The 22,016-nt window shown below is 36.8% G+C and overlaps 1 pseudogene; it reads left to right on the top strand.

Moving 5' to 3' along the window:
* Window positions 1-16,445: 16,445 nt before the first annotated feature.
* LOC133860445 (PR5-like receptor kinase) lies at window positions 16,446-19,525 on the top strand (annotated as a pseudogene).
* The last annotated feature ends 2,491 nt before the right edge of the window (window positions 19,526-22,016 follow it).

The following is a 22,016-nucleotide window of genomic DNA, read 5'->3' as shown; positions in this document are numbered from 1 at the left end:
AGCTTTAGGAAGGAAAGCTGAACAGTCAAAGCAGGAGATAGAATGGCTAGAACACAAGCAACAAATTCTGAGCAAATTCCGGTTCAGATAGAAGACAAGGGAAAAATTTGTGCAATAAAGGTATTAAGTACTCATGTGAAGAGAGAGGTAATAAGGAGACAAAACATATGAAAAGCAAAAGTCAAGGTGGTGGGTGAGCCTTTCTCGTATAACAAGAAGAGAAGAGATAAATCAACAAGCAACAAAAGACCAAGGGTCCCATGTTGGACATGGAAATGGGGAAATAATTGAAGAAAATAAAACCCATGGAGATAGTGTGAACGGCTGGAACCAGAAGGAAAGAAAGGGGAAAAACAAAAGAAATGAATACACAACATGCAAATAGGGGAATGACCTGACAAGGAAATCCCATAAATAATAGATAAGAAGAATAAGGAAAAAAGCAGGTTGGAGATCAGATTCTTGGAGGAAGAACATCATCAACAACAGATAAAATAATGAAGAGCTACCAAAGGACACAGCAGCCCATAACAGGTACAAGAAGTAAAAATATAAGAAAACTCCATTAAAGTACAAGAGTACCGGTACAAGTAGAAACAAGAAGACAAGTCAGTGAGTAGTACTAAAATCACATGCTGGAAATGTACAACTAGTCAAGATTATTGAAAGAAAAGTGAGGAGGAAGGTATAAGGAGCTTACTTGCAGTGGTTCTCAACTGAGAGAGTGAGAGAGTCAAGGAAATGCTTGGGTGAAAGTAAGAAGAAAGAAAGAAAAAGTAACCGAAGAAGGAAGAAGATGCAGAAATAAAGAAGGAAGAAGACAAGAAAGGAAAGAAAATAATAAAATAATAAAAAGGTAATCAACTTGCTTGCAAGTTGTTTACTTTTTTATATATTATTAATAAATTTTTTTTATATATATATATTATAAAAATTGGGATATTACAATCTTCCCTCCTTAAAAGGATTCCGTCCTCGGAATTCAAAATCAACTATAAGGTTTCCCTAAACAAAGAAACTAAAGCATATTTCATATTATCTTCTATTGTTGAACTTCCATCTACTTCTTTTCAGAAATAAACTTATTATAGACGAAAACCTCGACCATGATAAGCGGCTGTTCTATTCCTTACAAAAAAGGGTGTAAGAAAATAATGCTTTATATAGTACCATGATCTATCTTATGAGTCGATCTACCGACTAAGGTAGATGTACCAACCTTTACTCGATATTGTCTGGCAGATCTGCGTATACTTCTTCATATACCTTGTCGAAGAAACAAGAGAGTATACTCGTACTTGAGCGGTGTCACATACTTATAAAGTATATTCATCCGATAAGGTCTCACCTAACTTAGATTCAGTCTTCTACCTTAAGAATACGTAACTCTGACCTTGCTATCCGATGTTCCCCAAAGAAAAGTCTTTCATCTTGTGTTATTGAAATTCCACCTCCCAAAACTAGGGAAGAATCTTATTCAAAGTTCAACGTCTCGATAAAAGACCGTGCTTACAAATCCTTAGGGGTTGAAATTCCTTTCCATTAGAAAATCCTTAAACGTTATTACTAAATCCAACTGTTCCTATCCTCAAGTAAGACAGTCTTAATTCTTCAAACCTCAAAACATATATCATATCATTCATAACTATCCTTAATATCATGACAAAGGTATAAAGGCTTAAGATCAGGTCTTGTAATCATGATTTCTTTTGACAACAAAAAGTGTGTAAGACACTATCATTTTCAAATCTTGTCTCCAATCATAGGTAAACCTCAAATTATAAATCAGGCAATATCCTTGCATTCCATTGCAAGATTTAACCTCGAAGTATACATCAAGTAATCATCAACGGTATACTTAATATCTATTAAAGATGCAGAAATTCTAAGATCATCAAGTATGAACATCAAGTTTGTAAATCAGCAAATTTCAAAATCTAAGGCTTAACCTTAAATAACATAATCAGTTTCCTTAATCATATTAACTGATATATAATTGATTCCATTGGCTACCATGTAGCATTTCTCACTTTTCTAAAATCAACTAGGCATCAATATCAGAAATGCATCGAAACCTAGTCTCCACATTTGACCTTACCAATCATCATGATTCTGGTCAGAAAGAATATTAACAGTATTATCCCATAAAAATTATTCTGGTCTAAATAAACCTCAAAATGGGATTTAATCATAACACATCGTTTTCCAACAATAATTATGCAAATCATATTCCTATAACACCAAAAATTCTTCCAATAACAAAATCATATATTGTCAGTTCCATGATTTAGAATCATCTTAAAATATAAACTTATCATCAAAATCCGTAATCACTGGCTGCTATCATGGAATTGATTATTAAACCTTTAAACCTCAAACTCATCCCATATTACTCAGATTGGAAATCTTTCTATAGAATCCCGACAGTTCATCAAAATTTCAATATACTCAAAAGTACTTGAATCATCCAAAACATATCATATTCATTCTTCCAAACATCATCATGATTGAAAATCTAAACATCATTTAAGAAATTCTCATTACAGGAAAAACTTCTTGTATAACATTTTCCTTTGTGCAGATGCTTCCAGATAGTCTTGGTGGAAAGCTTGCCAAATGAGAACATGGAATCCAGGAAGGAGAGGGAGGCGAGGCAAGCAATCAGGAAAGGATATGAGTGCGGTACTCATATCGTAGTGCTCTCTCTCTTCTGTCACAGATCGCCATCACCGGATTGAGAGTAGATGCCAGAAAAGCTTACGGTGACGAGAAGGAAGAGAAGGTCTTGCATGATCAAGAATAATCTTGCTTCTGGATAGCATGATCAAGAATAGTCTTGCTTCTGTGTCTGTGAATCAGGTTGTGATGCTGCATTTTTCTTGATTCAGGCTTGAGGTGGTGATGCTACATCTTTCTTCTCAAGTAGTGATGATAGGCTCAAACCAGAAGAAAAATTTTGGCTTTCAAAGTGTGAAGGGTTGAGAGCTGAAAGGTGTGCTTTGCAAGGGAGAAGATGAGTGAATTTATAGAGGAGATTTGCGAGTGATGCTGTCAGTGAGTCACATTTTCTCCATGCATTTCTCGAAATGCTCCTCCGCATGCGTATGATGAGACAGGTGAGGCGAGTAATCCGGGAGAAGATATTGAGTGAAACCGGAATTCGAGAAAAGTGAAAGGTGAAAGTTTGAAAAAGAGGGAAATGGCTCACCATTCGAGGACTGTCTGTCAGTGATAGTTGCGGCTACGCTCAGAATGACGACTTTTAGACTGTATCTTGTCCACTGAATATTTTCTCTTTCCTTTTCTGTTCGAATCCTCCAAGGAATAGCTCCATTTCTTTCCTTCCTCCTTCAGAGTTCTTTGAAGAATATCTTCATTTTCTTAGTTTTTCCCAAAATGGCTTCTTCCTCTTCTCAAAATAATTTTGATCTGAATGTTGTGCCTGAAGTACAACCAGAAATTTGGCACCCATCATTCCTATCTCAAAAAGGTGATCTTACCACTAATGACTCTATGATGCTAGATGGTGCAATTGTTACATCAGTGGCTAAATGCATCATTACACCACGAGATGAAAAGTTATTGGTAGAAAAGACTGATGCTGAAGCCATTAATGACTCCATGGCATTTAGTATCCAGGGTACTGCTACAGTTTCAAATATGGCTCGACGTCTGCAAGTTCGAGGGAATGAAGTTCGAGCGCTAAAAACCCAAGTTTTGATTTTGCAGCGATTGTTGATAGACTCTAGGCGAAGGAATAAAGATCTTCAGCAAGAAAATAAAGAGCTGAAGAAAGTTGTAGATTCATATGCGAATGACTTGGGAAGGAGATATACCGATTTGGAGCAGAACACCAACCGTCTTCGAGAGCAACACAAAGATCTCTTGCTTGAAGTCCAAAATCTTAGGGTGTTTCGCCCATAAACTTAGCCAGGTATTCTATTTGATCTAGCAATTTATTCACAAAAATAAATAACTAACTGCAGTATTATGTAATACCTGTAGGTCTAAGCATACCAAACTCTCTACGGATGGTGCAGAAAGATCCTGTTGCAAGTCTAATGTATTCCTTCCATCAGATGCAATCAATCTTGTTAAGGGTTGTAAGGAAATAAGGTTTTCAAACTCTTCTTGTTTAAAAACTTTATAGCACTATGATCTTTCTCTTATCTTGCATATGTACTATTATCCTTATAGGTCAATGGATTTAGCCCTAACATCAATCCAATTCAATTAAGCCATTGATCAATCCTCAAATACGATAATTAGAGCATTTCTCAAACTTAAGATCTTCCGAAAGTTTCACCTTATCATATGGATTATCTTATCCTCTAGAAAACGCCAAACATTCCTCAATTAATAAATTCTAACTTCACTAAAGTTATCAGATCATAAGACAATAATTGCTCCAAAGATCATCAATTTATTGAATCAACTTATTTCCTTATATGTCCTTAAAACACATGAATCAGAAATCTATAGATCAAATATCCATCTCCAAAAGGATACCAGATTCCAGATCATAGATATCTTTGTTTACATACTCGAGTAAATCAAGAAATCTCAAACTTCAATGTTAATCACTAAGCACATAAAATATCTACGTGATGCTTAATATATTTATTGACTTAATATCCATAAATCTGCCAAGTTATTAAGCATCCGAATTTCTATAATCTTTATCTCTAAAAGCATTTCATAAATCATGACTATACCTCAAAGTGTGGTGATCATCAATACCTAACCATCCAAAACAATTTGGTCTATAACCGATACAATTTGCTATTCCTCGAGAAAGATTGTACAACTTAACACTTAGGTAAACAGGTCTTGAGAACTTATCCCACTTTGTTATCGATCATAGTTTGTACCCTAATATTAGTTCCAACTTAGAGACCTCAAATTTAATAAAACCAATCTTATGGTCCACAAAGTCAATCTGCTATGATGCAAAATCCTATTCGCTCTCTAGATCTTATAGAAGTTAAACTCTAAAAGGATCCACTCCTACAGTCCATAGGGCAAGATGCTCTGCATTGATATTCAGTGTCCACTCCACCACCGCCGCTTTGTTGACAAGTCCCGTTAGATTTCCAATTTTGAATGCAACCACTTGATTCGTGATCCTTGGCTGTAAGCCCCTTTCAAACTTTCTTGCCTTTAGGTCTTCTGTGGGTACTAAGTACGGTGCGAACCTTGATAGTTCTATGAACCTTGCTGCATATTGCTCCACTGTCGACGACCCTTGCACCAGGTCTGTAAATTCTTGTGCCTTAGCCAGTCGAACTGACTGAGGAAAGAAGCGTTCCAGGAATGCATCTTTGAAGTTCTTCCAGGTGATTGGTACGCCTACGCCTACCTGTTGTTGCAGGTGGTCCTTCTTTGGTGTCCACCAACGTTCTGCTTCAGCTGTTAACTTGAAAGTAGCATAGCTGACCATCTGTTCATCCGTACAACACATAACCTCCATTAGCTTCTCCATCTGCAATACCCAGTTCTCTGCAGCTACCGCATCCGGAAGTCCTTCAAAACTAGGGGTGGTTGCTTATTGAATTGTTCAAAGTACAACCCCGTTGTTCTCCTTCATTCTGTCTCACCTCTCGGTTAGTATTTGCACCCATCTTCAGTAGGTCCACCAGTTGAGCAGCCAAAGCGGTCAAAGTCTCGGGGTTTCCGTTCGGCGCCTGGTTTCCCGCATTTTCGCTATTCTCGTTCTCAGGGAGATTTCCTTGGTCGCGAGTGTGGGGTGCCATCTTTACAATCAATGTTATAAGCGTTAGTGTTAAAAAAAAAATTAGGGAATGATTCCCTAGCACTGAATATAAGACAAAAAGGGCTGACTCTGCTAGGCCGGAATGTGATTTCCCATTACCCCACTAAGTCTATCTTAATGATCTAGCTCGTAAAGTCTACAGAACCTTATAACCTTTGCTCTGATACCAAAACTGTAACGCCCCAAACCCACTAAGGGTTAGGTTCGTCCTTTTTCCATTTAAAACTCCAAAGATTCATAAGGTCCGCCAAATAACTTAACTAGTATGCTGATTCAAATAAATTACAATTTTAAAACTCAAGGCTTCAATAAATGCGGAAACGATAATTTAGAAAATTTAATTTTTAGAGATTCAATAACTGAGAATTTAAAGAAAAGCCAAATTTGTTGTGCAAGAGCACTTATTAAGATAACATAATGCAATGTTCTAATGCATTCCTAGATCCCATCCCGGCCGCCTAGGTTGCTCTGCTCATAACCTGAAAACAAAAACAAATAAGGGGTGAGCAAAAAAAATGCTCAGTAAGGAAATCTTCAACCATAAAACAGTTGAGTTAAATTCTTTTCTTTAAAATCTCCAAAACAATTTAATTATCCAATGCGGTTCAAAGCATAAATATCACTTATCACTGTTTACAAAAGAAAATCTTCTTTAAAAGAATTCTCTCTCAAACATTGAATCCAAACAAACTGTCCAAACTTCTTGTGTCATATCATTTATCAAATTTGAAATTTAACTCTCAATCACCGGGTTAAAACCCATTATTTTATACACAAGATATAATATATGCTTGAAACCAATCATTTCTCATAATAGGGCCCCTGTACACCATTACGCCCTGTGTAAATAGGGTTGCGCGGTCTTTGCTGTGACCTCGAGCAGGTAATGCTGTTTACCTGTGGCCACAGGCCCTGCCCCTGTCAGCTAATTAATTGAAGTGCACTTAGCATGACATAGAGACGGATTACCGCTTTCTCAACGTTCTTCAGCGGGTGCGCTTCCATCTCAAGCAACGGTACCGAGCTTAATCTCTGCGAATCTCTGTGAATATATCTGGGGCCAAAATAATAATCTCCTCCACACACGTGCCTCATTTATAGAAATCTCATTCTCACAAATTATTCTTATTCCTTTGATAACTCTGGAGGCCACGTGTGGGGAGAGTTTTGCTCTTATTTTCTCATTCATTTCAAAAAGCTATAACTTCCCGTCTCGGGAACCAACTACACAATTTACGAATAACTAGAAAATCATTTATAACGACAACTTTCATGTCAAAACTATTTTTAAAATAGTCCTTCATGCATCAATATAACTTTGAAATATAGAATGAGAACCATTAATTGCAATTATGCAAATAAAAAGATAAAATAATAAGACATGAATTAATTTAGAAGGGGTAGAGGATCCCTTACCTCTCTGAACGCAGCTACTAAAATTATCTGGCTGCTAGCTAATCTCCTGAGCACAGGTTCAAACGATCAATTTGCATAAGCTCGCTACTAGACAACGTACTAACATATCCACAGCTTGGTTTGCTAGCATATTGGGATTGGTTTCCAAATATATGTATAACAACCTTAACGAAATAATATTTATATCATTGAGTAGGTAACACACATATATATATATATATATATATATATATATATATATATATATATACATATATATATATACATATATATATATATATATATATGTATATATATATATGTATATATATATATATATATACATATATATATATATATATATATATATATATATATATATATATATATATATATTAGAGTCCTGAAATCACGTGAGACAACTTCACATGGGAGAGAGAAAAGAAATCAAATAAAGAAAGAAAGTGGGGTCCACCGGTAAGACTTTAGAAGCTTTAGGGAGGAAAGCTGAACAGTCAAAGCAGGAGATAGAATGGCTAGAACACAAGCAACAAATTCTGAGCAAATTCCGGTTCAGATAGAAGACAAGGGAAAAATTTGTGCAATAAAGGTATTAAGTACTCATGTGAAGAGAGAGGTAATAAGGAGACAAAACATATGAAAAGCAAAAGTCAAGGTGGTGGGTGAGCCTTTCTCGTATAACAAGAAGAGAAGAGAAAAATCAACAAGCAACAAAAGACCAAGGGTCCCATGTTGGACATGGAAATGGGGAAATAATTGAAGAAAATAAAACCCATGGAGATAGTGTGAACGGCTGGAACCAGAAGGAAAGAAAGGGGAAAAACAAAAGAAATGAATACACAACATGCAAATAGGGGAATGACCTGACAAGAAAATCCCATAAATAATAGATAAGAAGAATAAGGAAAAAGCAGGTTGGAGATCAGATTCTTGAAGGAAGAACATCATCAACAACAGATAAAATAATGAAGAGCTACCAAAGGACACAGCAGCCCATAACAGGTACAAGAAGTAAAAATATAAGAAAACTCCATTAAAGTACAAGAGTACCGGTACAGGTAGAAACAAGAAGACAAGTCAGTGAGTAGTACTAAAATCACATGCTGGAAATGTACAACTAGTCAAGATTATTGAAAGAAAAGTGAGGAGGAAGGTATAAGGAGCTTACTTGCAGTGGTTCTCAACTGAGAGAGTGAGAGAGTCAAGGAAATGCTTGGGTGAAAGTAAGAAGAAAGAAAGAAAAAGTAATCGAAGAAGGAAGAAGATGCAAAAATAAAGAAGGAAGAAGACAAGAAAAGAAAGAAAATAATAAAATAATAAAAAGGTAATCAACTTGCTTGCAAGTTGTTTACTTTTTTATATATTATTAATAAATTATATATATATATATATATATATTATTATAAAAATTGGGATATTACAATATATATATATAAAAAAAAAGAGACTTAGCCCAAAATCTAACAATTGGCGTTAGCCTATTAGCTCTGATACCATGAAAGAAAACATAAAGCTAAAATAAAATAAAGCAAAATAATAGAAAATAGAGACTTGCGAAAATAATAAAAGACACAAACTTAAGGTGATTCGACAGTATGCTTACATCCACACACGAAAGCCCTATAGGCTACATATTGTTTTTATTGAATGATTGAATACAAAGGACCCGTTTGGTAACCAAACCAAACAATTTCAATTTCCATTTCACTTCTTCCAAAAAAATCAAATCAAAAACATTCTAACTTTTTTATACTTTTTACATCACATCAATAATTTTTATTACTATTCAAATAAAAAAAACTCACTACAAAACAAAACTTTTTTACTTTTCTATAAAACATTCTCAAATTCTATATCATATCAATCATTTATTACTACTATTCAAATAAATATTCCATTTTCCACAACTTACCAAACAGCTTCAAAGAGTACTTTCTTATTTATAGAGAGAAGAATAAGAATGTGCCTTCTATCTTAGCAATGCGGGACTACCAACATATTATCCTTAATAATTGGGCGTTATAATATATAATTAGACGTCCAAAGACCAAAGTCTATCCCTTTCCTTATTGTCATCGATCATTTTCTGCTAGTGCTCGATGGCCACTCATCCATTTTCTGTATTTTCCTTAATTAATACATCGATTACCCATCAGTTCTACAGAAATGGATTCCTGGCTTCTCTCACCGTCTCCTTTTCTTTTTTCTTTTTATTCTTTCTTTTTATTTCTTGTTGTCGGTGACTTTCGTCGAGATTCCTATATCTCTATGCCATGGCGATTCCCACTTGTCAAGCAGTAGCAATTTGTTCAACTGCGGAGAGATCAACATCGGGTTTCCTTTCTGGGGAGAAACCCGACCCAGTGGTTGTGGGCATCCTGGACTGAAGCTCAACTGCGAGGAAAGTGTTACTACCATAAAGATTATGAACGCGACATACCGCGTGCTAGATGTCAATCCCAAAACCCAAATACTCAAAATTTCAAGAGAAGACTACTTGACCGGAATTTGTTCGCCAGAATTGGTGAATACCACTCTCGACCCCACACTTTTTGATTATGGCACCCAAGGTTACCAGAATATTACATTAGCCTACGGTTGTGCTTCTTCTTCGTTACCTCTCCCTGGACAATTCAGTTGCACCATAAGTGGGGATGTGCAGGTGGAGGTGGGAGCTCATGGGCCTCATGAGGAATGTAATGTAAGCGTGGTTGTCCCAGTTCTTCTCAGTAATCCATTGACAGATCTGTTGTTTTTGTCGGAATTAGAGCGAGTCATTAGAGAAGGATTCGATGTGGAATATAACGGAAGGTGGATGCTGCAGCGTGTAGGGACTGCACGACAGACTGTGGTTATAACCTCAAGTTGAATCGACCGACATGCTATTTCTCCCCATCTAAACCAGGTACGTATTGTGTGCATCCTCACAACGTCACACCTTATCTTCACAGCGGAAACCATCAAAGCACTAAAAAATTTTGGGATTTTTTTTTTTTTTTTTTGAGCATTAGGGAAATATCGTTTTCACGGCCACGAAATAACCAGCGACTTGAAACTGTCGTTAACTTTGGATTTGGCATCTATCCGGCAGTTTGCTTGATGGCCCAGATTTACCGAGAGGGTTTTAACCCAAAAGTACCAAACGGCGCACGCCAAACAGAAAGACGAAAAAACATTTTCCGTCTATTTTCTTTTTTTATCTCCAATTTTTCAACTCTCTCCCTGCTTTTCTTCCCCACGCCACCTCTCCCTACCCACCACCCAACTCAAGCACGAAGAGTCCCAGAGACCCATGCAGCACCCCTAACAGCTCGTGCACCCGGTCGAAGACCTGCCCTCCCAGTTCGGTGACCTGGGTTCGAGCCTCACGGACTCGGAGCTTCGAGAGACCACCTACGAGATCCTCGTCTCGGCGTGCAGGAGCACCGGGACGAAGTCGTTGACCTACATCCCGCAGTCGGAGAAGGCCATTGTTGGTGCGATGGGTAGGGAGAGGTGGCGTGGGGAAGAAAAGTTGGGAGAGTTGAAAAAGTGGAGGATAAAAAAAAAAAAAAAAAAAAAGGAGGAAAAAGAGAGGTCTATTTTGGTCCTTTCTGGATGTTTTCACGGAAGAAAATAGACGAAAATGTTTTTTTGGTCTTACTGTTCGGAGTACGCGGTTTGGTTTTGGGTTAAAACCCTCTCGATAAATCTGGGCCATCCAAAATCAGTAGGATTCCGCTTATATACTGTTATGTTTTTTAACAGCAGATATGCTGTTAAAAAATGAGCAGCCAAGATTTAGTTTGACTAGTTTTGCTCAAATGACAAACGCCGTTTGTGTCTTTACTATCGGATACGTTAACAGTCAGAAAAGCATTTCCTATTAAAAAAATAAATAAAACAAAAAAACATGCACATGGGACAGAAGCCAGTTAGGGCCCCACAAACAATCCATTTTCGTCAAAGACTCAATGCAATTAGAAATTCTTTGCAGTAAGAAGTTTTGAGACTACTCATCAAGCTTTCACACAGGACTACAGGAGCAAGTGAGCAACCAATTTTGTTATGCGCACAGTTGGCCGAGACAATCTAAATTGTTCGACACAGCTGGAATCTATGTTATTTTCAAGTTATTTCAATTCCTTCAAAAACGGCATGCATCGTCATGTACCAATTCCAGATTCTTCTAAGAAGAGGCAATGTGGGCTGGATACCGGCTAATGTAATGGGTCAGTACGTGCCTAGCCTATCATGGGCTAAGGTAGTGGAATGTGTAGTGGACTGAGGAGGCGGGGGGAGATGGGGGGCTGTTGGGGTTAAGCAGTTATTTGTAAGAGTTGTATTTAAACCAGGTTACATTGCTGAACAGAGTATCCAATTACTCAGGATCTTAAATCAGGAGGAATTGACCATTTGAAGTGTCAAAACAGAACTTTCAATCACAAAATACAATCTCTAAGAAGTAGGCTCATAACAAATGGTATCTGAGCAGCGTTCTTACTACCATACAAGAACCATTAAATTGGACTTTCCCAAGCTTGATGGGACTAACCCAATCAATTGGATCTTGTAAGCCCAGTAGTTTTTTTTCTTATAGCCAAACAACATGAAATCAAAAGGTGCCAATAGCTGCCTTCCACAGGGAGGAAAGATCACTTACTTGGTATGATGGATTCAGGTCACATTGGGGGATGGGGGGAATTTGTAATTGCCCTCAAGGTAAGGTTTGCTCCCTCAACTTTTGATGATCCTGTAGGGGCATTTACTAAGCTCAAACAGAAATCAACTATGGAGGAATATCAAACACAGTTTGAAATCCTTTCCAATAGGATCCAAGGTATGAGTGAAGAGTTTAAGGTTAACACATTTCTAACTGGGTTGAAGGAAGAAGTAAAGATCACAGTAACCATGTTGAAACCAAATGCACTAACAACTTTTGGGCTGGTAAGGTCACAAGAGAAAGAAGTTAACCGGAGGAATAGAGGTCACAAGTATCAGTCTTGGCTAATCAATTTCCAGAGTTATACCAAGCTAGCCCCATCACTTAATACCCCTCGAATTACTGCCCCAGACATACCCCCTGAAAACCGATACACCCAGACATACCCCTGAAAACCGAAACACCAACCCCACATATCCTACAAATTTCAACAAAATGCCCAGCATACCTATTAGAAGATTAACACCAACCCAAACGCAAGAAAGAAGGGAAAAAGGGCTTGATGCTCTAAATATTAGAGCATTCACAGCAGCTTTTCTATAGGGGTCTATTCCCTAAATTTTAGGAAAAATTTTAAGAAAGTCATAAAAAGCCATCTACAGCAACTTCCCTACAATTTTTTATTCCTGCATTGGGAAGCACTGCAGCATTCCCATGGTTTATTATATTCATAAAAAAATATTATCTCTCCTCCCATAGTCCTCGACAAGGGCTACTGACTTGCTTCATCTTCTTCCGCCTTCATCTTCTTCCATGAAAATTGTTCAACCCTGCCACACATAAGCGTAGATTGGAGCCTGTCCACACAGATCTTCACCGTAGGTTGGAGATCTTCCAATGAAATGCTCTCGATTTATCTCCGTCAAGAAGCACTCCTTCCGTCAAACACGGCTCGGCCGCCTCCAGCTCCAGCAACCCAAAGCTAGCCTCAGATAGAGGAGGATCCCTACTCGGAGTTGTTCTCACTTCTCACCAAGGCAGGGACATCCGGTCATAGCCAGCACTGCCGCCCCTAGAAGGACACCAGAAAAAGTCGAAGAAGAAGCTGAACGAGAAGCCTCCACCGAAACCATCCCACACCCTGCAGAAATCAAACCAGCCTTGAACGCCTGACCTGCGGAACCCCCGGAATCAACCGCAGCAGCCGTACTGGACGGAGCAGAAAAGCATGCTAGAAAAGGAGTAGACGAGAAGCCCAATGCTTCCAGCATCGAAAAACCCAAACCTGAAAGTACAAAACCATACCTGCAGCGGACGGCTTGGTGGATGGCTCAGTTACGTGGAAGGCAGAGATGCGAGTGGGTTGGTGGTGGTTTTGGTGTGACAGAGTTTGGGTGTGAGGAAGGAGAAGACAAGACAGGGAGAGAGAGAGAGAAGAAAAGAGATGAATAAAAAAAAAAAAAAAAAAAAAGGAAAAAAAATAATAATTTAATGATATAGGGAAAAATGAAAGGAAGCTGTTGTGTGGTGTTTTTTTTATAGGAAAGTAAAAAGTAGTTTTGTTCCCTATATTTAGGAAAAATAGATGGGAAGGGAATGAAAGGGAAGCTGCTAGGAATGCTCTTACCAAACTAATACATATTCTATTTAGTACTTCCAGTACTTCTATTACATACGTATAATGTAAATCCCGTAGCGAATCAATTCCAACGAGCCTTTCAAACTAGTACTTTTTGTAATCGACTCTATAGCTTCTTCAATAAATACTGGTTCTTCGATCAAGTTTTGAATGACTTTCTAGTCAGATCGTTCCTGCACTTCGAATATGAAGTCTCATTCAAAGCTTTAGACAAAGGTGCTATTGAGATATTGGGCCCTTATAGTATCTTGTACACATTCCGACGATTGGCCGAGCGAATAAGTCAACTTTAAAGTGGATTTGTTGTGCGAAGAGCGCGTTATGACTTGTGGCCGCCTGCCTAGTGGGGGCGGCTCTTCCGTTGTGGGTAAACAGGAAGCCTGACTCTACGAACCCGAGGAAAGGCTGCACAACAGTGGTAGGGGCGTTAAGACCAGAGCTTTTTGTAGTGCTAGCAGGAATGCAAGTGAATGAATCCCATCCCCTAGCGAATGAAGTGCTTACGCCTCTTTAGACATAGGGGCGAGCGTTAGCTTTAATAAAATAATAGAAAGGTTAGGGGGCTGAGAAGCTATTGCTTGTTGTCTACCTCACGAGCCTTCACTGCCCCGTTCTGTAACTTCCCTTCTTTCGTCCTTCCACAAGGCTGTAAAAAGAGATAAAGGTAAGAAAGGTCAGACCAATCCCATATATATATATGTTATGTTGGATTTAAAAAATGACGTCAATGCGGATGTAAATATCTAAAAGTGATATGAATATAAATATTATAAATAACTGCATCTGTATTCGCATCCGGATGTACATCTATAAAAATAGAGTTCAGACAGCAAGATATGATGGTACGACCCTTACACACATCACAATCAAAATTACCCACGACTCATTCCACCACGTTGAAGCACCATTTCCACAAGCAATCATATTCCCACACCAATCACCACCAGAAAAACAATCATCTAAAACACCTATAATCATATGAAAACACCCACAAAAGCATATTATTTCAAATTTCAACCCTATCAAGATCCAAAGAAAAACAATCATCTAAAACACCTATAATCATATGAAAACACCCACAAAAGCATATTATTTCAAATTTCAACCCTATCAAGACCCAAAGCTACTGGGGTACATGAATAAGATTGTTGGGATTTGTTTAGTTCATTTTTATTTTATCATTTCTTCATGTCTCAGCGGTGACTCATCAAAATTGTGAAGGCTGCAACCCTCAGCTGCCACGAGGAATGAAGGAGAAATGCTAAACGTGAGCCTTTTGTCCGTCTCATGTCCATCTCTTTCCAGCATAGCACTGACAAATTTATTAAAAACATGAAATAATTTGGAAACACTCGGGATACTGAATCGCCATTACAAATTTTCTCCCCTTTCTCTTTCCCTCAAATCTCCTTCCCCATTTTTCGGCGATCTCCATCTTTTCTGGCTGGTCTGTGCTGGGTTCGAGAGATCAAGAGAGCTGAGCGGGTGGGTCGTAGAGAAACCCAGTCGATCTGGGCGGAGTCGGAGATCCGGTGCCCGTCTGTGAGAGAGCTGGGCGTCGATCTAGGCGTCGGTCGGTGGGCCGGTCTGCTGGGTTCGACAGAGAGAGCGACGTCGGCGTCGGATCTGGGTAGCCGGTCTGTGCTGGGTGAGAGAGAGAGAGAGAGAGAGAGAGAGAGAGAGCTGGGACGGCCGGTCGAGCTGGACGTCGGACCTACTGGTTTCGAGGTACTCCGAGGGAGAGAGAGCGTCGTCGGTGTCTGCATCGGATTTAACGGCGCCAGAGTCGGCAAAGGCGTCGGATTTCCGGTCGGTGGGGGAGGCGACGGTGGAGAGGGGAGGATTTGGGAAATGGGGGAAATTTTGAAAACTCAAATGTCAACCCCTGCATTTTCAACCCTTTTTTTTTTGTTAAAAAAAAAAAAAAAACGAAAACAAAATGACACGTGGAAAAAAGACTGAAGAGGGACGGACAAAAGGCGCATGTGTAGAAGCTCTCGAAATGAAGAGTCTTTCTAGGACCTTGGAGACAAGGTTTATTCAAAGTGGGGTGAAATGTTACATGAATTAGGAGGGGATTAGAATTTGTAATGAAGTAAAATTTTAGTTAATAAGGATTTTTAGTTATCAATTAGGATGTGATTAGTTTTATTAGATTGTATTTTCTATTTTATCTTATTATAAGTGTCTATTTAAAGTTACTGGAAAGTTAATAAAATAACCAGAAAATTTTATTTTCAATTGTGAGTTTGAAAGATGTCTAAACTTTTTCTAAGAATCAATCCAATCTTAACTCTGTCAATTTTTTATACAACCCATGAACTCACACGAAATTAAAGGCTTATGGCTAAGGAGTCTGACCTATTTAATTAAATGGGTTGGGTTAGAGTTGAGCTATATAGTTTTATACGCATATTTTGACACAACTTGAACTTGACACGCGACGTCATGCGAACATGAATTGTCACTCCTACCCAATCTATCATGTTATGAATAAATTCTCGATAAATTTTCGTAACATTAAGATACTTGTGTATATATTATGTTATGTTACAAGATTCATGTCCCTTTCTTTCTATTTTGAAATAAAGTGTCTCAACTAATTCGATCCCTTGCATGGAAACTTTTTTTTTTTACAATAATTTGACAAATCATTTGGATATTGATGAAAATGAGAAATAAGTGCATGCATTACTCTCTCTGGTCGGCTCAGACACTGTAAACGACAATCAAACATAAACACATGGATAAACTCTGTTTAACCTTAACCACGTCTGCTATCAGAAGCAACAGTCCTCCACTTCATCTCCAGCCAACCCGTATATGTGCGTTTTCAAACACAAAACTCACCCAGTCAACGGTCAGCATCATCGAGTATAGTCAATCTAATTCCTCTCTGTATTCCCCCAATCACCAAATACCCAGTTCTTGATTTTGCTAACAAATCAGAAACCAGTTTCCAATTTCCCAATCCAATGAAACCCAAGTTGGGGTTTCAGGTTTCTGGTATTGGTCTCAGTTTTCTGTTCCATAGCCGAATTCAAATGTAGCAAAGGATGTGGTTTAGCTTTAGCTTCATACTACGTGTGGCAGGGCTCAAATCTCACAATCATAGCTGAGGTTTTGCAATCTGACCTTAATATTACACCTGATACTATTGTAAGCTACAACAAGCAGAAGATACCCAGCAAAGACAGTGTTTGTTCAACAGGATATAAGAATCAATGTTTGTACTTGTTGGTCAGGGTTGCAATTCTTGTTGTCGTCTTGTTTTTTTTAGATGAGATATTACCATAACAAATACAAACCAGAAACATTATAAATTATACCGAAAGTTTTTTTTTTTTTTTGACCATTTTAAATCATTATTTATATCAAAAGTTTAAATTTAAGAACTTGTCCAAAGACTTAAGTCTTTGTGTATAGATGGAATTTGCATTTCTTGTTGTAATTTTTGCTTGTTGCAGTTGTTTGAAGTGTTTGTTGTGTTTGGTGGCTGGGGGTTTTTTGCAGCTACTTTGTATTGTAGTTGCTCTGTAGCAGCTTGCTTCATTGTTTGCTGCAGTTTTTTAGTTTCTGTGTTTTGTAGCTGCTATTTGCTACTTTTTAGGTGTTTCTGTGTTCTGCTTTGTTGATGCAGAAGTGGTGTTCTAGTTTCTTGGACTAGTTCTAGTTTTTACTGAAGGGTAGTTATGTTGTGTTCTTGCTTATAAACGTTTTGATTCATCTAAAACACACACACACACAAAAAAAAAAGAAAAAAAAAAAAAAAAAAAAAAAAAAGGAAGAAGAAGAAGAAGAAGAAGAAGAAGAAAGAAAAAAGAAAAAGAAAAGGGAGTTTAAATATATAAAAAAAAGGGTGAACTCAAACTCCTATTCTATTAGAAAGGTTTACATGCACATCCTCATAAAGGATTCTAATTTCTACATAAATTTTTGAGAAAAGTACACATATTCCTCTTAAACTATTACCTAATTGTTAATATGTCTCTTAAACTATTAATTGTGTCAATGTAGCCCATTAAACTACCAAACAATGTCAATGTGCCCTACAATGACAAAAATAGTCTTCATAAAATTATAAAAATTCTTTAAAACAAAACAAAAATACAAAAATAATTTTTTTTTTAAAAAAAAAAAAAAACTGAAAAATTATATTTTAGATTTTGTTTTATATAATTTCAGTTTGGGCCACCTTTCAATCTTTCAAAAAAAAAAAAAATCGTTTTTAAAAAAAAAATAAAAAATAAAAAAATAGATATATATTTTTTAGTTTTAGTTTTTTTTTCTTGAATTTATAAGGATATATTTGTCTTATTGAAACTTTTATAGGGGTTATTTTTATCTTTTTATTGACTCTAGGAGGCATTGACATTTTTTGGTAGTTGAGGAGGAGGGGACATTGACACCATTTGTAGTTTACTAGTTTAGGACTTTGGGGGCGCGCACATTGATAATAGATTGGTAGTTTGTAGGGTAAGTGTACTTTTTTCTTTTTCTTTTTCTTTTTCTTTTTCTTTTTTTCTTTTTCTTTCTTTTATACCTCCCTGACTTCTCTTCCCACACCCATTTTTAGTCGTAACAATGTGATCATCATGCAAGTACAAAAAAAAAAAAAAAAAAAAAAAAAAAAAAAACCACTCTCTAACTTTGTGTTCTTGTTGCAGAATCGAAGGGCAATCTGTTGCTGAAAATTGCATTTGGTATGAGGATCAATGTTGTACAAAAGTTATTCTAGCTTCTTTTCTTTCTTTCTTGCTCTAACATGCATATAATGAAAAGGCATTATATATCTTTCTGTATGTTTTAAAAGAGATCGAGTACCATTTTTGCAATACATTATTTTATTTCTATTCTTCTTTATGTGCTCTAATATTGAAATACATGACTAATTAAGACCATTTTTTGCAAGAAGGCATTTCTGGAGCTGTGGCTGGGATTGTAGTAATCTCTTTTGTGATTATCTACAGCATTAAGAGAAGGCACTTCTCAAGTAACGCAATGGTCTGCAGTAAAAGTGGTGCAAAAAACTTTTCAAACCACTTATGAGGAATTCGTACAGAAGTACGGACCAATATCACCAAAGCGATATACTTATTCAGATGTGAAGAAATTGACGAACTCATTCAAAGAAAAAGTAGGACAAGGAGGATATGGTATTGTATACAAAGGGAAGCTACTTGACGGGCGTATAGTGGCAGTGAAAGTCTTGAGCGCGTCCAAAGGTAATGGAGAAGAATTTATCAACGAAGTGGCTAGCATTAGTAGAACATCCCATGTTAATGTAGTCACTCTTCTAGGTTTCAGCTACGAGAGGACTAAAAGAGGTATATCTATGAATTCATGCCTTATGGATCTCTTGATAAGTTCATATATGATAAAGGATCTCCAATTACAAATCATCACTTGGACAGCAACACTATGTTCCAAATTGTAGTTGGCATTGCTCGAGGACTAGAATACTTGCACCGTGGATGTAACTCAAGGATCCTACATTTTGACATAAAACCACACAATATACTTTTGGATGAGGATTTGCGCCCAAAAATATCTGATTTTGGCCTTGCTAAACTATGTAAAACAAAAGAGAGTATTGTGTCAATGACGAGTATGAGAGGGACTGCTGAATATATAGCACCAGAAGTCTTTAGTCGGTACTTTGGTGGGGTCTCCCACAAGTCTGATGTTTACAGCTACAGAATGTTGGTTTTGGAAACGGTTGGAGCAAGAAAAGAATTTGATGGTGAACTATCTCAAACCAGCGAGACATGTTTTCCACATGGAATTTATAACAAACTTGAACAGGGTGGGACTTTTGTAACTTTGGCAGATATAATAGAGGAGGAAAAATACAAAGTAAAAAAGATGATAATGGTCAGTTTATGGTGCACTCAAACTAGTCCTTTAGATCGGCCATCAATGGGTAAGGTGATCGAGATGTTAGAAGGTAGCCTTTCAATCCTTACAATTTCCACCAGAGCCTGTCATGCATTCACCTGTGAGGGCGCCTGAAGATTCTCCCACAAGTTCACAATCACATAATCCAACATTTTAAACGTTACAATTGTGTCATAGGATTCAAAAATTTTAAATAAAGGATTTGTGCTGAGTTGACTTCTCGAAGAGTGGTGCAAAAGCAATCTGTTTGGAATGGATGAGTAAAATTGAGAAAGGGTTAGAAGAGCTTTGTGAACTTCATAATCTATGTCGAGGACTTTTTTGAAGAATTAAAATTTGAGAAAAGACTTTAATTGTTGATTGCTATCTAGACTTAATCTTCTATATAGGCTTTGGTGCAAAAGCAATGTTGATGCAGGAATACATACATATAAGAGGGAATTGTGGATCCTCTCCATTTCAAACGAAATGGGTAATATCTATTTTATGGACATGATTTAAAGTTGGTGCATCTAACGTTGTATATGAAGTCAATGTTGACATGTCGGTTAAAAAACTTAAATAATATGAAATCATGTATGTACACCGGCCATTAGACACACCAACTTCAAATCCTAACAATTTAAAATGTAGAGGATCCTTATCCATGTAAGAGCAGGTTGAATGTTATAAAATTGAACCCCCTCTTAATTAGTGTAGGCTTAAACCCCTCCTGAATTAATAGAATGATAATTAAATTCTATGAAGGAAGGGTTTAAGTCTATGAGCTAAAGTAAATTAATTCTAGAACTTAATTTATGTTTGCATCTGACTCAAAACTTGAAGCGGACAGCGCAACCACCCATCCGAATGGTAAAGATTTCCTTCAAGCTTTTCTTGTTGGTTTATCTAAACCACATGAAAGCACAGGCCAGGCAGTCTTAGCTTTCAAGTTATCAAAAAGAGAGCTTATATCTTATGGAAAGTTTGAAGATGCTCGGAAGTCCAAGTTGGCAGGTATATATTGCAACTTCTCTCTCTCTCTCTCTCTCTCTCTCTCTCTCTCTCTATATATATATATATATATGGATTTGATACTTTGCAGACCCTTACCCGTAAAGGAACGTTAAAGCACAAATATACTTTCTCTTGAGAGAATCACTGCTCAAGATTAGGAAGAGGAGGTTTGAAAGAAAACATAAACCTAAAAGAAATTAAAGATAAAGTGCAGAATAATAAAATAGAGATAAGAGTTTTACGTAGTTCAGTCTATGACCTATGGTCACATGCAGTGGCAGAGCCAGGATTTCGGTTTAGGGGGAGCAAGATTTTTTTTTTTTAATGAAAAAAAAAATTAAAGTTAATAAAAAATTATTAAAAAAAAATATAGCTAACGCAATATTGTGAGCCTCTACATGGTTCTATAACTTCTTTTCTTTTTTCAATTTTTAAACCCTTTTGTAACAAATGAGTATCCTTCTACTTAATTTTCAATGTCTAGTCTAAAAAGATAACAATATAGACAATACACACAACATCTAAAATCCTGTATTCCAACCAATCAGCATATTCTGTGAACCATATTAGATTAAAATGACGTATTGTTTTTACATATTGTGTTTTTGAAAAATCATGATTAATTGGTCGACAAGGTCTTTTTTGTAGATATGTTCTTCAAATTTGATCTCTATCACTAGGATAGTAATCATTTTTTTTTTTTTTAAGCAAGGATTTGCTGGCAAATTTGCTATATTTACCTCGACACGACCTCCTTTAAAATTTGATTGGAGTTTAATAAAATTATTATTGTTCTCCATAATCGCAAGTAACTACAATTATATATTTCATTTATTCAAAATATGTAACATATGTATTTATAAATAATTAAGTTTTAAATAGTCCGTGTACCTTTTTTTTTTTAAGGGAAAAATTCTGTTTACTTGCGTGGACTAAGAATTGATGTTCAGATTTTTTTTGAAAAAATTGGCCTCTCACATTTAAAGAGACTCACGTCTCACTCCCCCTTCATTTTTTTTTTTTTTTTACTCCGACCCTTCACAGGCCCGTCCCCTCTCATGAGTCTCACCGATTCAAGATAAAAACACAAAAGTCATTAAGTCAAACGGTGCGTTTGACGAAATGTAACTCCAAATAAATGAAATGTTGTGTTTTGAATCAAAACTTTTGTTTTGCATATTTTTCCACATGAAACACTGCGTTTTACAAATGTACTGTTCATCTTCAAGCTTGGTTCTTTCTTCTTAAGATTCAAAACGCGTGTACATAGTGACCTAATTTAACAAAACACGACAAATCATTGGCTTTAATGGCTTGAGTCAAAAATTTTAATACTTTTGAAAAATAATTTGCCCCTTAGTGAATGGTTGAGGGGGGGGGGGGGGGGGGGGGGGGGGGGGGGGGGGGGGGGGTTGGGAACAAGGATATTAAAAATAAATCATAGGGAGTAAAGAAAAATTTTGGAAAGTGAGGAGGGGCACTTGCTGTAACACCCCGTATTTTAAGATATTAAATAAAATATCTTAAAATATGATATAAGACCTAATAATAAGGCAAAAGAATAAATATGAATATAAATAATCATTTATTAAGTGTTTATAGTTTTAGTTTAATAAAAGTTCAAACGGACCTTAAACTTTGGAATAACGAAA

This window comes from Alnus glutinosa, chromosome 2 (assembly GCF_958979055.1).
Source record: "Alnus glutinosa chromosome 2, dhAlnGlut1.1, whole genome shotgun sequence".
Lineage (NCBI taxonomy): Eukaryota > Viridiplantae > Streptophyta > Magnoliopsida > Fagales > Betulaceae > Alnus > Alnus glutinosa.
The sequence above is the reverse complement of the archived record's forward strand: the minus strand, read 5'-3'. Positions and strand labels throughout refer to the sequence as shown.